Source organism: Ipomoea nil, unplaced genomic scaffold (genome assembly GCF_001879475.1).
Source record: "Ipomoea nil cultivar Tokyo-kokei standard unplaced genomic scaffold, Asagao_1.1 scaffold0706, whole genome shotgun sequence".
Lineage (NCBI taxonomy): Eukaryota > Viridiplantae > Streptophyta > Magnoliopsida > Solanales > Convolvulaceae > Ipomoea > Ipomoea nil.
This window is the reverse complement of record NW_017617134.1, coordinates 228,867-249,981: the sequence shown is the minus strand read 5'-3', so window position 1 is coordinate 249,981 and position 21,115 is coordinate 228,867. Positions and strand designations below refer to the sequence as shown.

Here is a 21,115-nt window from a genome sequence, read left to right as displayed (position 1 = left end):
TGGGTTAAGGCTAGCTTAAGTTAACATTTTCCTCAAAAATTGTGGCAAAGGATGCTCTATCTATCTTGTCTAGTTCTTAGTATGTCCCATATTTGAAGCTCAGAATTTTGTGGTGGCTTAATATTTGTTTAAAGACACACAGAGAGACAAGGCACTCCTATCTATAGCAGACCACCCCACCACTGCATTGTCCACACGTATGGCTCTTGATCCCTTTTCTTTACCACATTCACGTACCCCATGCCCGCAACCCCACACACCACGTCACACGTCCACGCCATGCTGAATCGCCGCCGCCCCCCCCCCCCCCCCCCCCCCCCCCCCCCCCCGCGCCACACCATGTCATGTGCCACAGGGGCGCGGAGCGTTAGGACTGGGTGCCTGGGAGCGCGCCGGCCGCTAGATGATGGCGGCCCCTCCGGCCCACCGCCGGTCATTGGCAGCACCCACTCCCGTGATGGGCCAACCCACCATTCTTTCCTTGACCTTCCATCTCCTTTGACCTGTACATAAACCAAACCCACTAAACCTAGCCCATAACCCATATCCCCATCAATAATCATTACATTACAAATTTACTAAAGTATAGAACGCTTCAATATAATCATTTATAAGTGAATTTATACTAAATTGTTTTGCAATTTGTTTTTCAATGTACAATACCAAACAAGTAGTACAAAATTTATCTTTCATGCATCTTGTTACCATGTGTAGTCTTAACTTATATTAATTGATCTATACTATTGAAAGAATGAAAATCTCCCAGCATATTTAAAAGGCTATTGATGGATTCTTGAAAACTACCCTCATATAACAAGCCATAATAGCAATTATTTACCCTTAGGGTTGGGGTTGAACCTTTTGGAAGAATAATAGCAATTATTTTTTCAAATACACATGCAACACAATCTTTATATTATTTTATTAAATTAAATACTAAGTTTACCACAACATAAATGCACAATTAACCAAAAAATGCACATTGATATCCGTTTAGAATCAAATAGAACTATTTTTTTTTTTTTGAAAGGAAATAGAACTATTTAAAATAAAACATAGAACATCAAACAAAAATTAACCAAATAAAGTTTTAAAAAAAAAAAACAAAAAAATTAACTTTAAAAACATGCATAGGTGTTTTAAGCAATAAACATGAAAATTATCCCGTTATAATGCATGTGTATGGTTCTGGAGGTTTGAACTAGTAGGTAGCTTGAAAGAAGTTTGAATGTGAGTTGATTATATATAAATGACATAATTTGAAACTCACAGGATAGAATCAAAGAAGGGAAATAAATAAAAGTCTAGAGCTTAATTAGCAAAATTAATTTAGGTGGGATGGACCAAATATTTTGAAGAGATTAAAAACAAAATAGTATTCTATATATGTAATTTTTTTTTTTTTTTTTGAAAAAAATTGGGGGAAGGGTACGGTGTACACATGCCTCCACCCTTGGATGTCAATGGCTAATGTAGGCTAGTTCTATCCCTTGCACTTTATTACTGCTAACGAAGTAAAATTATTAATTTCTTTGAATTTGTGAATTAGTTGGATTGTGCTCCGAAAAACTTCACTTTTGTTGTTGACATGATTGAGTGTCTTACCAATTATTCAACTATTTCTTTTGACCTATTCGGTTTGTAGAAAATATTTAAGGAGGAATGGATCCGGAATTGAAATTTCATGATAAAGAAATTACCTATAAGATTAATTAAATTGGTTGGATGAAAAGAAATTATTAAAAACATTGATTTCATTATTTAGTTAGGTTTGGAATTGTAATAAATAATGAATATAAATACTAATAACCCCTACATCATAATAATAATAATAATAATAATAATAATAATAATAATAATAATAATAATAATAATAATAATAATAATAATAATAATAATAATAATAATAATGGTAATTAAGAAAAATTTAGAAGGCAAAATTGTCTTACTAATTTTTCATGGAAAACAAAATATCAAGGGGAGGAGTGAAAAACGTTTTCCTTTGTGAAAAACATTTTCCATTGAAAAAACAAATCATAAACCAAACGAAGAAAAATCTATTTTTTTCAAATTTGAGAAAATCTTTTTCCTTGAAAAAAGATTTTTCATCCAACCAATTCAAACATCACATTTAACATGAAGTGACCACAACCAAATCAAAGGCAGCCTTTGACCTTCAACCTTAGCCACCCTACGCCCCTTGTTTGCTCCTTATCATGGGTTTCAAGCTTGGTTGGTTTAAATCAAACCACAGCTTATCTAATTAATTAAGTCGGTTTACCCGCACTGACTTTTAGAAAAAAGATTAATGTTTGAAACTCGACAGCGACAGTGTGGAGATTATGCTGCGCCCCAACATTTAGTCTTGTCTGTCTGCTAAGCCGCACATACTCTGTCCAGTTGGAGATACAAGAATTATACTCCACCACTCACCACCTTTTAATCAATTTGGTTGATGCAATAAATTAAAATGTTCCTAAACAAAATTATATATTGAGTGTTTGAAAATGGAAATAGCATCCTCCTTTTGAGGGATATAAAAGGGCCCCGGGTGGTACATTATTTGGAGAAGTCAAAATAACTCTTGATAATAAGCAGACAAAATAACTTTCAATCCCTTAGCTTGATCCCACACTTCACTGCTACGCACTACCTCCATTACTCATCTACGTACTCTTCTTATCGTGTGATGTTGTTTTATTAATTTGTTTCTTCTGTTTTTGTTTTTTTTTTTTTTAAAGTTTTTGTCAATTGTGACATGTTTATCGTGAGACGAACAAGTACACATGTGAAATGACAATGATTTTTAAAGATTTACGTACATTTGAGTCCTCGCACATTTGATACTTCTTTAAGTGTCCTTCATCCATTTTTTATGGTTGATTGTATTAATGTAATATTACCATGTTTTCTATTACCGTTGTCATGTATCTTTTCATTGTAATGAAAAAAAAAATGTTCATTTTGGTGAATTAAAAATGTTCTTTTAAATTTTACTTGAAATACATTTTCTATAAATCATTTTCTCTAGACTCTCTCTCTCTCCCTCGTCTTTTTTTTCTTTTTATTTTTATCTTCAATTTTATATTATTTTTTTTTGTATATTCTTTTCAGATTTTTACCTTCCAATTTTTTTTCATCAAAGTTATTTTTAATGTATTACTATTGTTATTATCATGATTAAAATAATAAATATATTACAAGAAATAACTTTGTAATAGAATCCTATTTATTCATTGAAAAATGAATTAAATAGAAAAACACAATTTTATGAATTCCAATCAAATAGAAAAAAATAATAATTTTTTTTAACTATGAACTAAACACTAGAAAATGAAAAAAAAAAAATTTTAATCCATTTCTACAAAAAAAAAAAAAAAAAAAACAAAAACAAAAACAAAAAAACAAAAAAAAACAAAAAAACATTGGTTGCCTCTCGCGCAAACCCTTTGTTAATTAAAGTATATAGAAGAATACTATTTTTTAAAAATTAAATTTGTAGGGAATAGAGTTGATCGAAATTTAAAACTTATAAACTTATTAGGTCCCACATTGAGAATGTGTTATTGGAACATTGATCCCCTTTTAGTGGAGGAAACATTGTGGGTTGTAAGACTATTCTCCCCTCAGCTCTTCCATTTCCTAATTTCAGTGATACATTTTGTCATGTTGCTTTCACATGTTAGTGGATGAAGAAGATTATTGTCATCTCCATGAGAAAGACTTCTTTATCAAATAAAATAAAAGAATTATTAATTATCTCATAATTTTCACTAAATTCATATTATTTTATTTGATCGGCAAGTTATTATTTTGCATTGAGTGATTAATTAAATAAGCATATGGTAAAATATAATAAAATTTATAAGGAGATAAAAACTAAAAGAAATAATCAATGCCCCACAAATAAATTAAAGAAGAAATATAAAATCAAAAAGAGTTAATTAATTCCTAGAATAGTCAATGTCAATAGTTTTCCAAAAAAAAAAAAAAAAAAAAAAAAAAAAAAAAACTAACTTCATTACTGAAAATCACGAGCTAAAACAAAAATAAAAACGAAGGAGGAGTGACATGCCACTTTCCACAGCCTAACAGAGAACGAGCCTCTCTAACTATCTCTAGCTAAAACATAAGCAGCACCGTTCGCAGACCGCTTAACACACAAAAATCGTATAATAAACCATCAAAAATAGCCGCCAATTCTTTTACATCATCAAGAATCAAATTAAACCAAACATACTACCCAGTACCCACGAAGTTCCACGAATAGGCATGTAAACATGTTGGGCATCCATTTTCACTATGAAAGAATCCAAGTGCAATGCCTTAAGCCAACTAAGCACCTCCCGCACCCCATAATCTACGCATCCCTTACCAAAACTACTCTAATTGATGTTTATATATTTTACTCCATATATACCATTACCTATCATTTTTATTATTCATTGATCAAACTAACTCTTTATTCCTTAATATTTTTTTATTATTTTAAAATTTCATTTTTTAATGTTTAATAATACTTTCAATTTAGTTTTAAATATATAAATTTTATATATTAATGTTCAACTTAATATTATTACAAAAAATTAAGTTATAAATAACTTTAGTCAAGTATCGTTAATTGAACAAGATACATAAAATGGGCTTGAGGAATAATTAATACCTAAATCAAGAACAACTTAATAATTTTTAAGGATAAATATTATAATTTGATATTATTGTGATTTGTGACAAGACAAAAAAATTAATTTGATATTAAATTACCAAACTTTAAATGTTTGAATACAATTGTCATGAAACATAAATGTTTAAATTTTTTCTGATTATAAATTTTTAAACATTTATTTTAACAAAACTACCATTTCTAAAATATTTACTTCTATAGTTTTGAACTTCAGTTTACTTGTTTGATGCTACGATATATAATTACAAAAACTTACATTGCCATCTATTTCTTTTACTTTGGTCGGTGATTTATTTGTTCGATACGATAAATACAACAATCGACTTCAATCAATCGGAATTGCACTCGTGTGTGAATGAAGCGCCTAGGAAGAAATATGCGAACGAATCAGCGCGCGACACGTATCCAGATTTAATAGATTAAAAAAATATGGTGATATTTTTGTAATTAATTGAATACCGAAGTGCAAGTAAAATGTATTATAGGTGCAAGTAAAATTTACACTGAGCATCAATACTAAGTGCACATATAGTTATAAGTAGTTGCACTTATAGTTATATGTAGTTGCACTTATAGTTATAAGTAGTTGTACCTAGGTGCATGAATGTTTGCGAGTGGTTTTCAGGGGTATTACTACCCGTTGAACTCAGATCATTGAATGTTAACAAGGCAAAATTACATGCAATTGCAGGCGAAAGTAGGTGCACCTATAGTTATAAATAGTTGCACATATAGTTATAAGTAGTTGCACATTGGTACATGAATGTTTGCGAGGGTTTTCAGGGGTATTACTACTCGCTGAACTCAGATCAATGAATGTTAACAAGGCAAAATTACATGTACCTGCAGGCGGAAGTAGGTGCACTTGTAGGTGAAATAGGTGCACCCGATCAATGAATGCAGGCAAAAACTACATGCACTTGCAGGCGAAAGTAGGTGCACTAATAGGTGAAAGTAGGTGCACCCGATCAATGAATGCTGACACGTGGCGCGCACTGATTGGTAGGCATTTCTCTCCTAGGCACTTATTCGCACCTGAACGCGACCCCGATATACTAATTATCTACTCAAAATTGTAAAATATTTTTTAAATACACCAAATAACTAAACAATAATTATCACCTGATAAAAGTTAGTCAAATTGTTGACTTAGCTTGGCAAGTTAAGTTATAGAAGAGTGATTTGTTGATCTTATTGGTTTGAGTTGGTCAACTATGCGAAACAACAGCGAAACTTAGTATAGACTAGTTTCATTACCTCATAAGACAGAGTTTACTCAATGCACACCCTTGGATACATAGTGCCCCTCAAAGTAGTAGTGTATTTTTTTTTTTGGGGTGACCAAGAAATAAGCAATCTAACCACTACTCAATGCAATTTTAGTCAAGTTGGTTAGAACCCTCAAGTAGTGATTGAGGGTTTCCATTGTTACTCAAGGTAAAAATAAAAACTAAATAACAAGAACGACTATGTGATAGGGTGAGGTGGTTTTGGTATGGATTGTGCTCCTCATGTACTTTTTATTACAAGAGAAGGGGATACCCACATATACTCCCTCCTTATGTACTTAAGTGTAAAAATTAACGTTAAGTCTTAAAATTATATTGACTCAATTTACTTTCTCATTGACTTAGGGGTATGTTCATAGGATCCCGAATGTAATTTGGTGAAGTCGGGAATCTAGGTTATAAAATAAAAATATTAATAATAAAAATAAAAAGAAGTTTTATTGTACAATTGTTGGCCCGGGAAAAAAGAAAAGAAAAGAAGTGATTTTCTTTCCTGCCTTATTTTGTGGTGTAGCTATCGCTGTTTTGGCCAACTAGCACTTTTTTCAATCGTTATATTCTGTACTAGGGCGCATAATGCGTTATGCGCCTTAAAAGATTCATTGTTTTATATGTACAAAATTGTATAGTAAAATATATATAAACTCTTAACATAATACATATAACCTAACATAATACATAATACATAATACACATAAACTCTTAACATAATACATATAAAAAAAAATTTATAATAGGATAGACGAATAGAACGGTGTCCGACACGTCAACTCCCTCAACTTATAAAAATGTCGTCATTTTGGGTCAAAGCGCACAATGCATTATGCGCCCTGGTGCACAATATAATTTTCTCACTTTCTTTGATTTACAAAGTAGCCCGTCATGGATTGCGAAGAATAAAATTTTATTTGAAGTGATATTTGTAATTGATTAATTGTTTAATTAAATAATCTCTCTATTTTAATAGCTAATTAATTAATTATAAATTTATAGCGTACTTTCTTATATAAAATTTGTCACGTTTTAGAGATTCTATATATACAATTTTTTCATTATGTGTCGTGATTTTACATAATTAATTCATTATAAAGTCGGTTAATTACCACTAGCTAATTAATACTCTCTCTGTCACGTTTTATATGTCCTACTTATTATTATTAGGTCAAACCAACTATTTCTTCTTTGTTTATTTTCTTTAGTATTATTTGCTTATTTATAAATTTAATTTTTTGTGTTTAATAGTAACTTTAGTATAGTTTCTAAACATATAAATTTTGTATATTAATACTAAACTTAATATTATTATGAAAAATTGAATTAAAAATAACTTCAGTCAAGTCTCGTTAACCGAACCAGACACATAAAATGGGACGGAGGGAGTATAAAACAACAATTATCTTTTCATTATGTATATCACATTATACATTATTGAGTAAAAATTTTAATAAATTAAAAAAGTTAGTCTAAACCACAATATTCTTTTCTTATGCCGTATAATTCTTTTTTATTATTGGTGGATATAATATATATATATATATATATATATATATATATATATATATATATATATATATATATATATATATAATGCAAACATATAAAGTATGATTATAATGTGTGTGAGAGAGATAATTAAGAGGGGACATCAACTCCTTTACTGTTGCATGGGGGTGGGGAGCTGAGCCTAGATACGTTGAACGTAATTAAATTAGGTCAATTTACACTTGTGTCATTTTCAGAATTATTAGAAAATTATAATAAATTGACAACATTTGTAATAATAAGGATAATAATAATAAACTTTGCATGTTATAAGTTTGTCCAGAGAAAGAAAAAAAAAATCGAGAGGGAGAGGTGAAAGGGATTTTTATATCTTTTGTTTTTGACAAATAAAAATAAAAGAGGGGGTAGCGGAAATCTTTTACTTGCTTTGTTTTAATTAAAACATTGCAGGTTAGTTTTTAAGATTGTTATTTTGGGATAATTTGGTAGCTATGAATCGTGCAAAATAAGTGTAAGTGAATATGCAAGTTGTAATAAAATGAGTAAAGTCAGAGAATTCATTAATGTATTTGTAAGTGAATATTGTGTTGAAATAAAAAGATTAAAGTCGAAAATTCATTGATGATGTGCATTGAATAATCTGTACTCTCGTGTAATAGCTCGTAAAATATTCAAGTGAGGTGTGTAGTGTTTTTGTTATTTGATTTTTACAAAGTAAAAACAAGCTAAGCGGGAATAGATAATAAAGAGCAAACGAAGATTAATTAATTATGACCTTATAAAGTGCCTAATGAAATTAAAGTACGAAGCTTATCTTACAATAATAATAATGACTGAAATAGAGAGAAGTATATGGCAAGATTTATCCAGTTCAAAAGGAGAAAGTTCTACCCTGCACTTTAAATCTTTAATTAATGGAGCAAAATGGGTAGCCTAAAAAGAAATCTGATATTTTCCCCTTGAATGTAATTTCTAATGCTTTATCTTTAGATGTGACATTAAAATTACTTGTATTCGTTAACTAGTATTTTTTTATGCGCGATGTGTAAAAAATAGATGTCCAATATTAATATATTATATTAAAATTTTAAATTTATTTAGATTTTAGATATTTAAATTATTCTAAATAATAATAATAATAATAATAATAATAATAATAATAATAATAATAATAATAATAATAATAATAATAATAATAATAATAATAATGTGCTCGCATGGGTAGCTCAATTGGTTATAGAGGTGAAACTTTGGAAGAATGACTAGGGATCAAGTCTCACCAGCGACAGTGAGGGGGCTCTTTGTGCGTAGTGAGCACCGGTTTAGCCTCTACAGTTCATGTTTAGTTGAGTCACCATGATTTACATCCTCTTAAATGCTTTGTCGGGTTGGGGTTCTTCCTTTTTTTTGGAAGAATAATAATAATGTAAATCATTTTTATAAATTTGATATTTATATTTATGTAATAATTAACATATAACTCAAATATTTAATGTGTATATATTATTATTAATGAAGAAGATAAGAAAATATATGGTGGAGGCATGTGCATGGTAACAATAGTGGAAAAGATAACGGAAGTTATAACGGTAGGGGTATGTTTGTCCAAAATATTTTAATGTACAACCTTTATAGCATAATGTACAAAAAAACTTAACGGAAAAAACAGACATAAATCAGGGGTATAACTTTCATTCACACTTATTATGTTTTTAGATATTTATGTTAATTTTATGACTATTGGGCTAGTCAATCAACGGGTCAATACAATTGTAAAATCGACGAATAATTTACAGTATATTTGAACAATATCATATCTTATGGTAGAAGAATACTGACTTTATAATTAATACACAAGGAAAATACTTCTAGAAAAGAGAGGGTGAGTCACGAATAAACTACTTAAATACCAAGTCTTAACTAGAGCTTTTCCCCTCACCAAAAAAAAAAAAAAAAAAAAAAAAAAAAAAAAAAAGAAAAAGAAAAAGAAAAAGAAAGACAAACTAGAGCTTTTCCTAAACATGTAAGATCACTCTACCATAAATGATTCCTAACATAAACGATACAAGTAGGGATGATAATTCTACCCGCACCCAATGGGTTCCCCGCATCCCCGCCCCTATGGGTTTTAAAATACCCGCACAATTTGGGTAATGGGTGCGGGTATGAGGGGAAATTGCTATACCCGTGTGGGTATTGGGGCGGGTGCGGCCGTTAGGGGTGGGAATAGGTCAGACCCCTTCGTAGGGGCCTAAGGCCCACCCTATTTAAGGCTGGACGTTATGCCATGGAACCGTGTTCACCATTCATGGTGAACACGGTTCCAACGGTGTTAGTACACCGTTAATATTTTTTTTCTTAATTAATTGCGTGACTTTTCTTCTTTATTTTCACATTTTGCGGTTTCACTTTAATTTAAGGTGAACAAAGATTTCGGACATTCATAAATTATGAATTCATGCCTGCACATTCACTTTGGAACCATGCCTACACATTCCCGTCCGAAATCACGGACATTCATAAATTATGAATCCATGCCTGCACATTCACTTTGGAACCATGCCTACACATTCACTTTGGAACCATGAGATTATGAATTTTCTGTTATAAGATTATGAATTTTCTGTTATGAGATTATGAATTTTCAGTTATGAGATTATGAATTTTCTGTTATGCGATTATGAATTTTCTGTTATGAGATTATGAATTTTCATTACATTCATAATTTCGGACATTCATAAATTATGAATTCATGCCTGCACATTCACTTTGGAACCATGCCTACATATTCCTGTCCGAAATCACGGACATTCATAAATTATGAATCCATGCCTGCACATTCACTTTGGAACCATGCCTACACATTCACTTTGGAACCATGAGATTATGAATTTTTTGTTATAAGATTATGAATTTTCTGTTATGAGATTATGAATTTTCAGTTGTGAGATTATGAATTTTCTGTTATGCGATTATGAATCTTCTGTTATGAGATTATGAATTTTCATAAAATTCATAATCTCATAACAGAAAATTCATAATTTGATCAAACACGCGCCGTTAACTCCACATCCGCGATTTTTTTTGCCTAAAAACGACGTCGTTTTGCCTTGTGTTCACCATTCTCGGTGAACACGATTCCATGGCATAATTTGCGATTTAAGGCCTACATAGGCCATACTTGTTTAGCAAAAAGGCCAGACTTGAGCCTATTTTGAAGCCTATTAAATTAAATAGGTCATACCTATTTATACCAAGCTCGGTCTTCAGGCCTACATGCCTAGCCTATTTACATATATATATAATTTATTTGTAATATTAAGTTAGTATATATTCTATTTTATACCTAATATATTTTTATATTTATAATATAATTCCAAGTATATATAATTATCAAACCCTAACTCTCCACCTCCAAAATCGCATTCTAAATTCTGATTCAACTATAAACATTGTTGTTAATCCTATTATAAGTGTTCTTATTGTTTAATTGTTCTTACTGTTAAATATTTAATGAAGTGTCACGACTTAATTATGTGAGATGATTGTTAACTATTTATGAGATTATATAGGATCACAATCAATAATGCAATTGAATTCATTCCTAAATAAGTTAAGAAGCATGTTAAAGTTGTAACTTGTTTTATTTTATTTTATATATGTTTTAATATTATTATGTTTGCATTGTGGCGATATACTTATATAGTTACTAGTTATGACACGCGCTTTGCGCGATTAACCAATGCCCAATGTGTATTTATAAATTAGTATTCCTTAATTGGTTGAAGTATTCATATAATAATGAGAGAGAAAAATGCAAAATTAATAAAAGATAAAGAAATAATCTTGGTGCTTATATATTTTATTAAAAGATAAAGAAATTCGAAATAGCTAAATTAGAATTAGCTATGTTCTTTCAATGGTGTGTGTTGCATAATAAGTTAGGTTTTATGTTTGTTGAAGAGCAATGACGGGTGGTTTATATAGTAGTGTTCACGGTAGAGTAAGGGTGTAGTTTAAGAATGTATATAAACATATGTATGTTCCCGGTAGAATAAGTGTATAGTTTAGGAATGTATAAACATATGTATTATTGAATCCTATTAATTAAGACATAAACATTCTAAATTTAAGTTAGAATTATATAAACATTTGTATTTAAAAAACGTATTAAGATTTTAGAATCTTATTAAGATTTTTTTAAAACATAAATCCTGACATGGGGAAAATAGTAAAAAAGTCAAACATACAGAAATAAACATAACGTCAAATGGATATACTATTTGGCAGCTTACAGCATAGTGTTGGGCCGATTGCCCTTATATATTAACACTTCAATATTCTAATTATAAGTTTAAATTCTCTAAAGATTTATAACCTTGTACTCCATTTGATAAATAATAAGATTCATAACCCATTCCACTTTCCAGTTTAAAGTACCTATCTAGTGAAGTGACTTCTGATTCTAGCTGGGCATGTCGTTCTTTAGCAAAGATTTAAAGGCATTGATAAGCCTAATTTATGCTCACTATTTTGAATCCATCGTCTGAGCTCCTTATCCTACATCACAGAAAGTTCACATCAAACCACTGAAAAGCACATTACTTATTAAAGATCTAATGATCATCATCAAACAATGTAAGAATTTAATATCAATCAAACAAATGGACAAACTAAAATAAATACACGCATTATCTTCCTCACCCTTTTCTCTGCACATTGTTGATACAAGATAATCTTGTCTTGACAGAATGGTTCGATTTCATTGATTTGTAAGCCTATAACACAGACACGTTAATGAGCCAAATTCGATGTGAAATAAGCTGTTGAATTAAGCTTCAGATTAGCATTGCTTACATAGGAAAAGATTCCTTAAGATTCCATCACACATCTCAACACCTTCAAGAACATGAGAGGGTATCTGTGGTTGAATGATTAGCGATGGAGGGCCCATCATTAGGTCATCACCCACCAAAATAGTTTCCTCCATAGTTGGCTCAACATCAACTATATGACCACAAGGCATAACAAATAAGATATGTCAAACCATGATAATCCACGATGCTACACATTCACTACATAATATACTACTCAGCCAAAACATATAATTCAATTTGCTGATAAAGGGTCTCTTCTCCCTTTTTCAAACAGAGAGTTTCTGGGTAATGCACATTCAGTATGGGCCATGAAGAAATTAAAAAGTTAGAAAAAATGAAAGCTTTATACAGGCACGACTTCAATAAATGTAATGAAGACGAATTGGCAATTCTTCTATGTTGTCACTGGCTGCATCATCAACAATGGAGGCAAGTATTTAAAACAAAATGGGATGAAAAGCATATGTATTCAGCTCATAAAAAGCAAGTATTTAAGACAAAGTGTGATGAATAGCATATGTATTAAACTCATAAAAAGCAAGCATTGCAATGTTGAAAAAGGTATTAACATTTGACCTGTTGTATTTGGTGTATAAAAAGACAGATAAATTACCTTAGCGGGACTCTGGTTAAATAGTAAGTCCCTCAGGAGTGATTTGTCCAGGTCAATGGCAGTTGGGGGATTGTTGTTCCCATTGGCATAAATAAATAGTTGAGCCTGTTGCATCAGATCATTTGAATCTGTCTGCAATACCGCATACCAGTGAGTGAAGCATACCAGGCTTATATACACGTTCAACTTAGCAAAGGACAAAGAAATGGAGAGAAATCAAGTTGTAGAAAACAAACTGAGTGTAAAAACAATCTATTGCCCACAAATTATTCAATAGAAGTGATAACGCATACCTTTTGAGAGAACATATCCAGGGTACTCTGCCCACTGGTCAACATAGCCGCTGCAATGAAAACAGCTTTTGAGATTTTAGCTGGGAAAAGCTCCATAGCATATGATATACAAGCACCACCAAAATCATACCCTACCAAAATCACCTGTATGTTCAAAAAGAGTAAGTACAAAGAAAACAATAAGCTTAATACTAAAAATCGGTCAAAATGAGAATAAAAATTGAAACCTTTTTTTTTGGTCTTTAATAATGAAAAGATTAGCCATTTGATATATGCAGAAATCAAATATATAACTATTGTTAGTAATCCTTATACATGGCTCACAAGGCCAAGGCTTATTATCAAAATTCTATGGTGCCCATATTGCAAAATTCAGAAGCAAGACAATTGTAAAATCCTATATATACAGCCATACAGGCATTCAAGATTTATTTCAAAGCATAAAATAACATAGAAAAATTCACAAAGGTAAAAGAAAGCTGAAATGAATAAAATAACCTTCTCTCCATCAACAAGCTTTTCAAAAAAAATCAGTGAGTGGCTTCACATACTGTGACGGGCTGGCTATACTATTTGTGTCAAAAGAATGAATTCCTGAACCAGTTAAATCTATAGCAGTAACTTTAAATCCAGCTCCTTCCAGAAGTGAAATGGTTTTATACCAGCACCAAGCCCCAAAACCACCACCATGAACAAGGACAAAATGGCTGGTCTCTAATTCATCAAGCTTTATATCCTGAAAGAAATAGAATTGCACAGATTTAAAAACAAAATGCATTAGTTTGGATGCAAATGCTTTTGACCTCTAATTATAGGCAAACAAATAGTTATCAGTTCGTCGAACAACAATAAGAACCAATTCATTGATGGGAGGAGAGTTTCAAATAAGTTAAATGCGTGATCTCTGTCTGCTCGAATCTTATCAATTGGACAGATATGCTAAAAAATTCTCTTAAAAGTGATTCGATCAATCAGTTATCAACTGCTGATTTGAAAACGAAATGGAAACTGAAATTAAATACATTGAACAAATAGAGGAAACAGATTCAATACGAATAAGCAGAATACTAATCAATATATGAGTATAGGAGTATAAGACGACCTACACAAAGATCAACAAGCTTATACGAAAGAAAAAAAATCCGAAGAACTAAACAACATCAGCAGTAGCTTATACGAAAGAACAAGGGACAGATACAGACGAGCATATACACAGATAAATTCAGTGATAAAGAGATGAAGAGAGAGTGGATTACCTTTCCTCGCTCTACGGCTGCGGCAGAGGGTAGACAGGATGAGCGTTTGCAGGAGCGAGGAGCGGAGCAAGAGGAAGGGTACTGAGGCAACAAGGAGCTTAAATGGAATGGCTGAAATCCGTGAAGAGCAACTACGAATCGTGCATTGAGGAGCTCGAAACGGAGAAGATCAAAGAGAAAGTGACGGAGGAGGTGACGCGACTGATGCGGGAGACGGAGCCCATCTCTGAGATCGCCTTGGGTTCAATTTTGTTGTGCTTGTTGTGCTTCTCAGGATCTCCTTCCTCCTCCTAACTACGGCGGCGGCAGACGATCCCTTCCTTTTGTCGATTTTGCTGTGCTTGTTGTGCTTCTCCTTACTGCCATTCAATTTCATTAAAACTACAAATTTGCCACCGCCAACTTCAGTTGACAGAAACTGTTAAATTTAACATTGTAAGTTTGCTATTAGTAAGAAGAATGAGGGTATATTAGGGTTTTAATTTGGTGATGTACAATTAGATGAGCATAAAGTATGATCTTGTAGAGCATATTGTTGTACCGACATTTTTTTAGTTCCCGTTAAGGGTCTAACAATATTCGCTCTTATTAAAGTTGGAGATATATTAATTTTGTATTAGCTAGGTATATTTCTTAAATTATTTAGAAATACTTATTAAAGTTTTTTAAAAGACTTAATATATAAGTTTTAAATAGGCTCAAAGCAAAACTTACTTTGAATCCTTTTTAATGGCCTACATATTAAACAGACTTTTAAAAAGGCTTCAGGTCAGACAGGCTAATTGTAGGCTCAGGCTTGAGCCTAACAAAAAGCCTACATACAGGCTCAGGCGCAAGCCTTAGATTTTTGTAACATGTCCAAGCCTAATTTTCTAAAGCCCGACTCGGCTATTTCCACCCCTAGGTGCGGGGGGAGGTATTCTCACTCCGGATTCGCACCCACACTTATATATATTGTTATTAGTATTCATTCATTATATAAGTTTATATATATTTTATAATTAAAATGCATAATAAATTAAACTTCTTAGTTTTTTATTTATGAAATTTGAATAGGAACAACACAAATAACATAATGAGTAATCACTTAATACAATTTATACTACCAACACAATTTTAGTTCCAATTAAGGACTAACTTCATTGGCACTTATTAAATTTTAGAGTTTTGTTCAAACTTATAAAAAAAATCCATGTGATAATTAGATTGTAGTATGTATAAAATTTTTATTAAATTTAAGTCTAATATTAATAATTAGAGTTGGGGATTGGCCTGGGTATTACCCGCACCCACAAAATCCCCGTAGGGACGGGTATGGGTATGAATTTCATTACCCGCGCGGGTGCGGGTGCGAGGAGTGGGTTGGGAATACGGGTGTGGGGGCGGGGGATATATCTCTCGCACCCACCCCGCCCCATTGTCATTCCTAGATACAAGCATTAGATGTAGAGCAAAATAGAAACTAATAACAATAAGAATGCATGAATTTTACATGAAAACCCCCAAGAAGTAAAAATCACAAACAAGGATAAAAGTATTTCACTATGAGAAAATAGGAACTACAACTTCACTTTCTCTATCAAGGAGAAAACAATGAAGAATTTCTCTTTTGATAGTAAGGAGAAAACAACTCAAGAAGGAGGATTAGAGTGATTTATGAGATGATGAGAATGATAAATGGCTAGGCTATTTATAGTTGAGATTTGTACGTGGTCCAATCTAGTAAATAACTTAAAGTTTAGAAAATAAAATGTAATTTTTTCATCCACTTTAATAATTTTACTGCATCCCATCCTCTTTAATAATTTAGCTATAAAATATATTTTCCTTCCCATAACTTCCTACCAACTCTCCATAATTTGTCTTGAATTTATGTAATATATCCCCCAAAATTATATTATAGCACACCCTTTGGAAAATTAGGTATTACTGCTTTCCATACCATTTTAACATTCGAATCAAGCATGATGGCTATCATAAAAATTGTAGACCTTTTAAGTATTTTTTTTTCTATTGGTTTAAGAATCACTCGATTGAACATTCATACATCGAGATATGACCAAAATACCAAACAATCACCAAATTAGGAGGGAAATACAACTTCATGCCATACATCTTGTTTCAATTCATTCTTCCATAATTATATATTCATGACTTTAATTGGGCTGCTTATACAGACTAAATCACTTTATACATTGGACTCCATAATTATATCTTGCTTAAATTAGACTGGTAAAATCATTTCGGTCGGTCATCCATGCCCAAGTATCTCACCCAATAACTTACATATGGCAATTTATATCCTACACCATGGCGTACATTGCACTATGCGCCCAGATGCAAAACGACGTCGTTTTAATTTTTTTTTTTTTTTGAAATTTCCCGCCCCAGTGAATGGCAGTAGACTTTTCTTTAAAAAAAAAAAAAACCGATGTTCAAGAATGTACATAATGTTATACTTGAATACACATAATGTTATACATGAATACACATAATGTTATAACAAAATATACATACTCTTTTTAAAAGATAATACACATAATCTAACATAATACATAATAAACATAAACTTTTAACATAATACACATCAACTCTTAACATAATACACACAAATTTTCTGATTCGGATGTACATAATTGTATAAAAACAATGTACATAATTGTATAAAAAATACACATAACGTTGTGAACGAATACACATAACGTTGTGAACGAATACACATAATCTCAGCAACTTCCTACCGCGCCTCCCAACACGACCCCAAAACGACGTCGTTTTGGGAGGCGCGCGGCGCACAGTGCTATGTACGCCGTGGTGTAGGATATAACGATTGCTTACATATTAGTCATGTGTTAAAATTTTATTTAATAATTAAATTCAAAAAGATCAATCAAATAGTGTCACATATAAAAAGGGTTAGACAACTTAAACAATAAATCATAGCACGTGCATGCGTGACAACCCCCCCCCCCCCCCCCCCTCCCCACACACACACACACATATATATATATATATATATATATATATAAACAAAATTGATGATTTTTACAAAAGAAAACAATCTTTCATCATGCCATAATCTATTGCATAGGGTTAACTCTGATACCAGATTGAATGATACATATTTATGTTTATATATTATACGTTCAACACTCATATGTATACTAAATGAAAGAGTAGAGGTTGGAAATCCTAGCAACTCTCTCCGGTATTTTTGAGGGAGAAAAGTGTTTAATTTTACAAAGGAATATTGCTTCTCTTTACATTTTGTTTTACTACTTAATTGTTTTTATTAAGACTCTATGTATTTAAGTTAGATGATGATTCTCTATCCTAATTTCCTTTCACTATATATAGTCTTGCATCTTGTATCTTTGTAATTAAGTTTATTCAATACAATTAATTTTGTTGGTATCAATTAATTAGGATTTTTTCTCCAACTACCAGGTATAGGGTTCATCATTGTCACCTTAAAGTCCTTTTTTTTTTTTTTTACTAAATCTTGAATACACTGTGCCTGCTAAAAGCGAATAGTATTTGTTGCATTATACTTCAGACTCTATGTATTTGTGTTAGATTATGACTTCATATCTTAGTCTTCCTGTGATTCTCACACGTACTATATATATTTATGTATCCTGTATCTTTGTAATTAAGTTTATTCAATACAACTAGTTTTTTACGCGCATTGCGCGATTGGGATAATGCCCAATATTTTTTTTTTTAATAAGTACCTTAAAGTATATCAAGACAGAATTATATTAGAATTGTTCATACATAAATAATTGAATGTTGAATTTGCGTATTTAAATAGGTAATTCTAAGTTTACAAATGCAAGATAATATAGTCAAGATTGATTATAATTGTCAATAAAATAATTGTATAGGTATGGTTGAAACCAAATACGGGACATAAGGGAGAGCAAATAAAAATTAGGGCATAAAATTTTAAATATATACTAATATTGAAGAGCTAATTGTTGATTGTCAAACAAGGACATTGCGAGGTAGTTTTCCACTTCAATTTGTTGTGTAATTTGAATACTCTTTTTGTAAATAAATCCCCCAAGTAGTTAATATGATTGGCTTACTTATATATATATATATATATATATATATATATATATATATATATATATATATATATATATATATATATATATATATATATATATATATATATATATATATATATATATATATATATATATATATATATATATATTTATTTATTTATTTATTTATTTATTTTTAAAACAATTATTATTATTATTATTATTATTATTATTATTATTATTATTATTATTATTATTATTATTATTATTATTATTATTATGGTGAATCAACGATTTGGTCCCTCACTTATTCGCGACTTGTCAATGTTGCCCCTGAATCACGTATTCATCGATTTAGTCCCCGAAAATAATTGTTTTTCGTCAAATCAATCCCTATGGCCGTATTCTGTCAAGTCTCAGGCGAGAGCTCCGATTTGCCCTGGGCATTTTGGTATTTTCACACTTTCTTCTTCATTAACTCCGACGTCAGCTTCACCTCCGATTTCCGAGATACGCCGCTCTTCCTCCACTTCTTCGGTTCGGTTCTCGGTTGCGCCGTCGCTGACGAGCCTATTTGATCAGCGCCGTCGGAGGAGTCTACTCCGTCTCCGTCCCCTGCTCCAGCTCCCGATGTTGATGATGCAAACGATGTTAGCCACGCAAGCGAGTTACAGGCTGGTGAATCTTCCGGCGGTGGAATGAGCAGGGGTAAGAAAGCAGGCATCGCCGGCGTGTGCGTCGTAGGGCTCGGCGCGCTGGTTTACAAGAAGCGGCAGCAGAATATTCGCCGATCGCAGTACGGATACGCCGCCCGGAGAGAGATCCTGTAATAACTGCAAGGTTCGTACCATTTTGTGCAATCACTGAAATACATATACATGTATACATACAGATCTTTGGACTTTGTTTTGGACTGATTCATTGCTGTCAATTCACTGTATGCAGAAGTTATGATTTGTATCATTCTTTATTCGTCACTATAATTACTTAGTATTGAATTTAATTTTTCATCCCCAAAAACTCATTTCGTCATTACTTCGCAGTTTAGCCATGGAACCAATAATTAGCTACTTGTTTTGTTCTGATCAATAATTAGCTGATCAAATAGGCTCGTCGGCGACGGCGCAACCGAGAACCGAACCGGAGAAGTGGAGGAAGAGCGGCGTATCTTCTTGGAAATTGGAGGTGAAGCTAACGTCGGCGACGATGGAATGTCGTCGAAGAAAGATGAATCACTATTGGGGATGAGCTAATTTCGAAAAGCAGAGAAGAGATGGAGCTCCCTCCGGCGAGCTTGAACTTCTCCGGCGAAGCTTGGTCGGAGTTAATGAAGAAGAAGGTGTGAAAATACCAAAATGCCCTGGACAAATCGGAGCTCTCGCCTGAGACTTGACGGAATACGGCCATAGGGACTGATTTGACGAAAAACAATTATTTTCGAGGACTAAATCGATGAATACGATATTCAGGGGCAACATTGACAAGTCGCAAATAAGTGAGGGACCAAATCGTTGATTCACCCTTATTATAATTATTATTATTATTATTATTATTATTATTATTATTATTATTATTATTATTATTATTATTATTATTATTATTATTATTATTAAATATATGTATACCCTTAGGTCATTTTAAATGTTAATCTAAAAAACTAATTTTTTCAAATATCTTTTTACCCACCATTGATATAATTCGCTGGTCAAATCAGCTAATATAATCCATTAACGCAAATCGCTAACTATTGATTGTCAAACAAGGACATTACGAGATAGTTCTCACTTCAATTTGTTGTGTGATTTGAATACTCTCTTTGTCAACAAATTCCTCAAGTAGTTAATATGATTGGCTTTATTAATTATATTTTTCTTAATTTTTTCATGGTATTAATAAAATACTTGGTAAATAAATATATAACATTATTTTGTATTATAACTTTGATATTTAATTAAAAAAAAATAGTGCACAAAAAAAGATAATAGACAATGTAGTGAATATAATCAATTGATGAATTTGAATGTAAAGAATTTTTACATTGGAGAAAAATAAAGACAATATAATATAATAAAATTATTTCTCTTAATTAATTTATTGATAATGAATTTTTTTTTTAATAAAGACATTGTAGGGACAATGTAGCGAATATAATCAATTGATGAATTTGAATGCAAAGAATATTTATATTGGAGAAAAATAAAGACAATTAACTAATGAAATTATTTCTCTTATTTAATTTATTGATAATGAATAAATTTTTTGAATAAAAACATTGTAGATACATCATTCTAAATTAAAGATCGAAATGCATATGTATTATTTTTTGTTATAACTACTAAATTATTATTTAATTTAATAAAAGTAAAATAGAGTACTAAATATGCCAACTTTGATTGGGATGGGGTTCGAACTTCGAACTTAAGACCTTTCTTATTGAGATCAATGAATAAGTTAACGGTGAACTAACAGAAATTAACGGAAAAGATAATATTTAACGAAAAAGTTAACGGATAATCATATTCATTAAGGATAAATTAGTAAATCT

General features: G+C 31.4%; 1 pseudogene; it reads right to left on the bottom strand.

Annotated features, from left to right (window-relative positions):
* Nucleotides 1–12,176: 12,176 nt before the first annotated feature.
* Nucleotides 12,177–19,294, bottom strand: LOC109176373 (annotated as a pseudogene).
* Nucleotides 19,295–21,115: the final 1,821 nt, after the last annotated feature.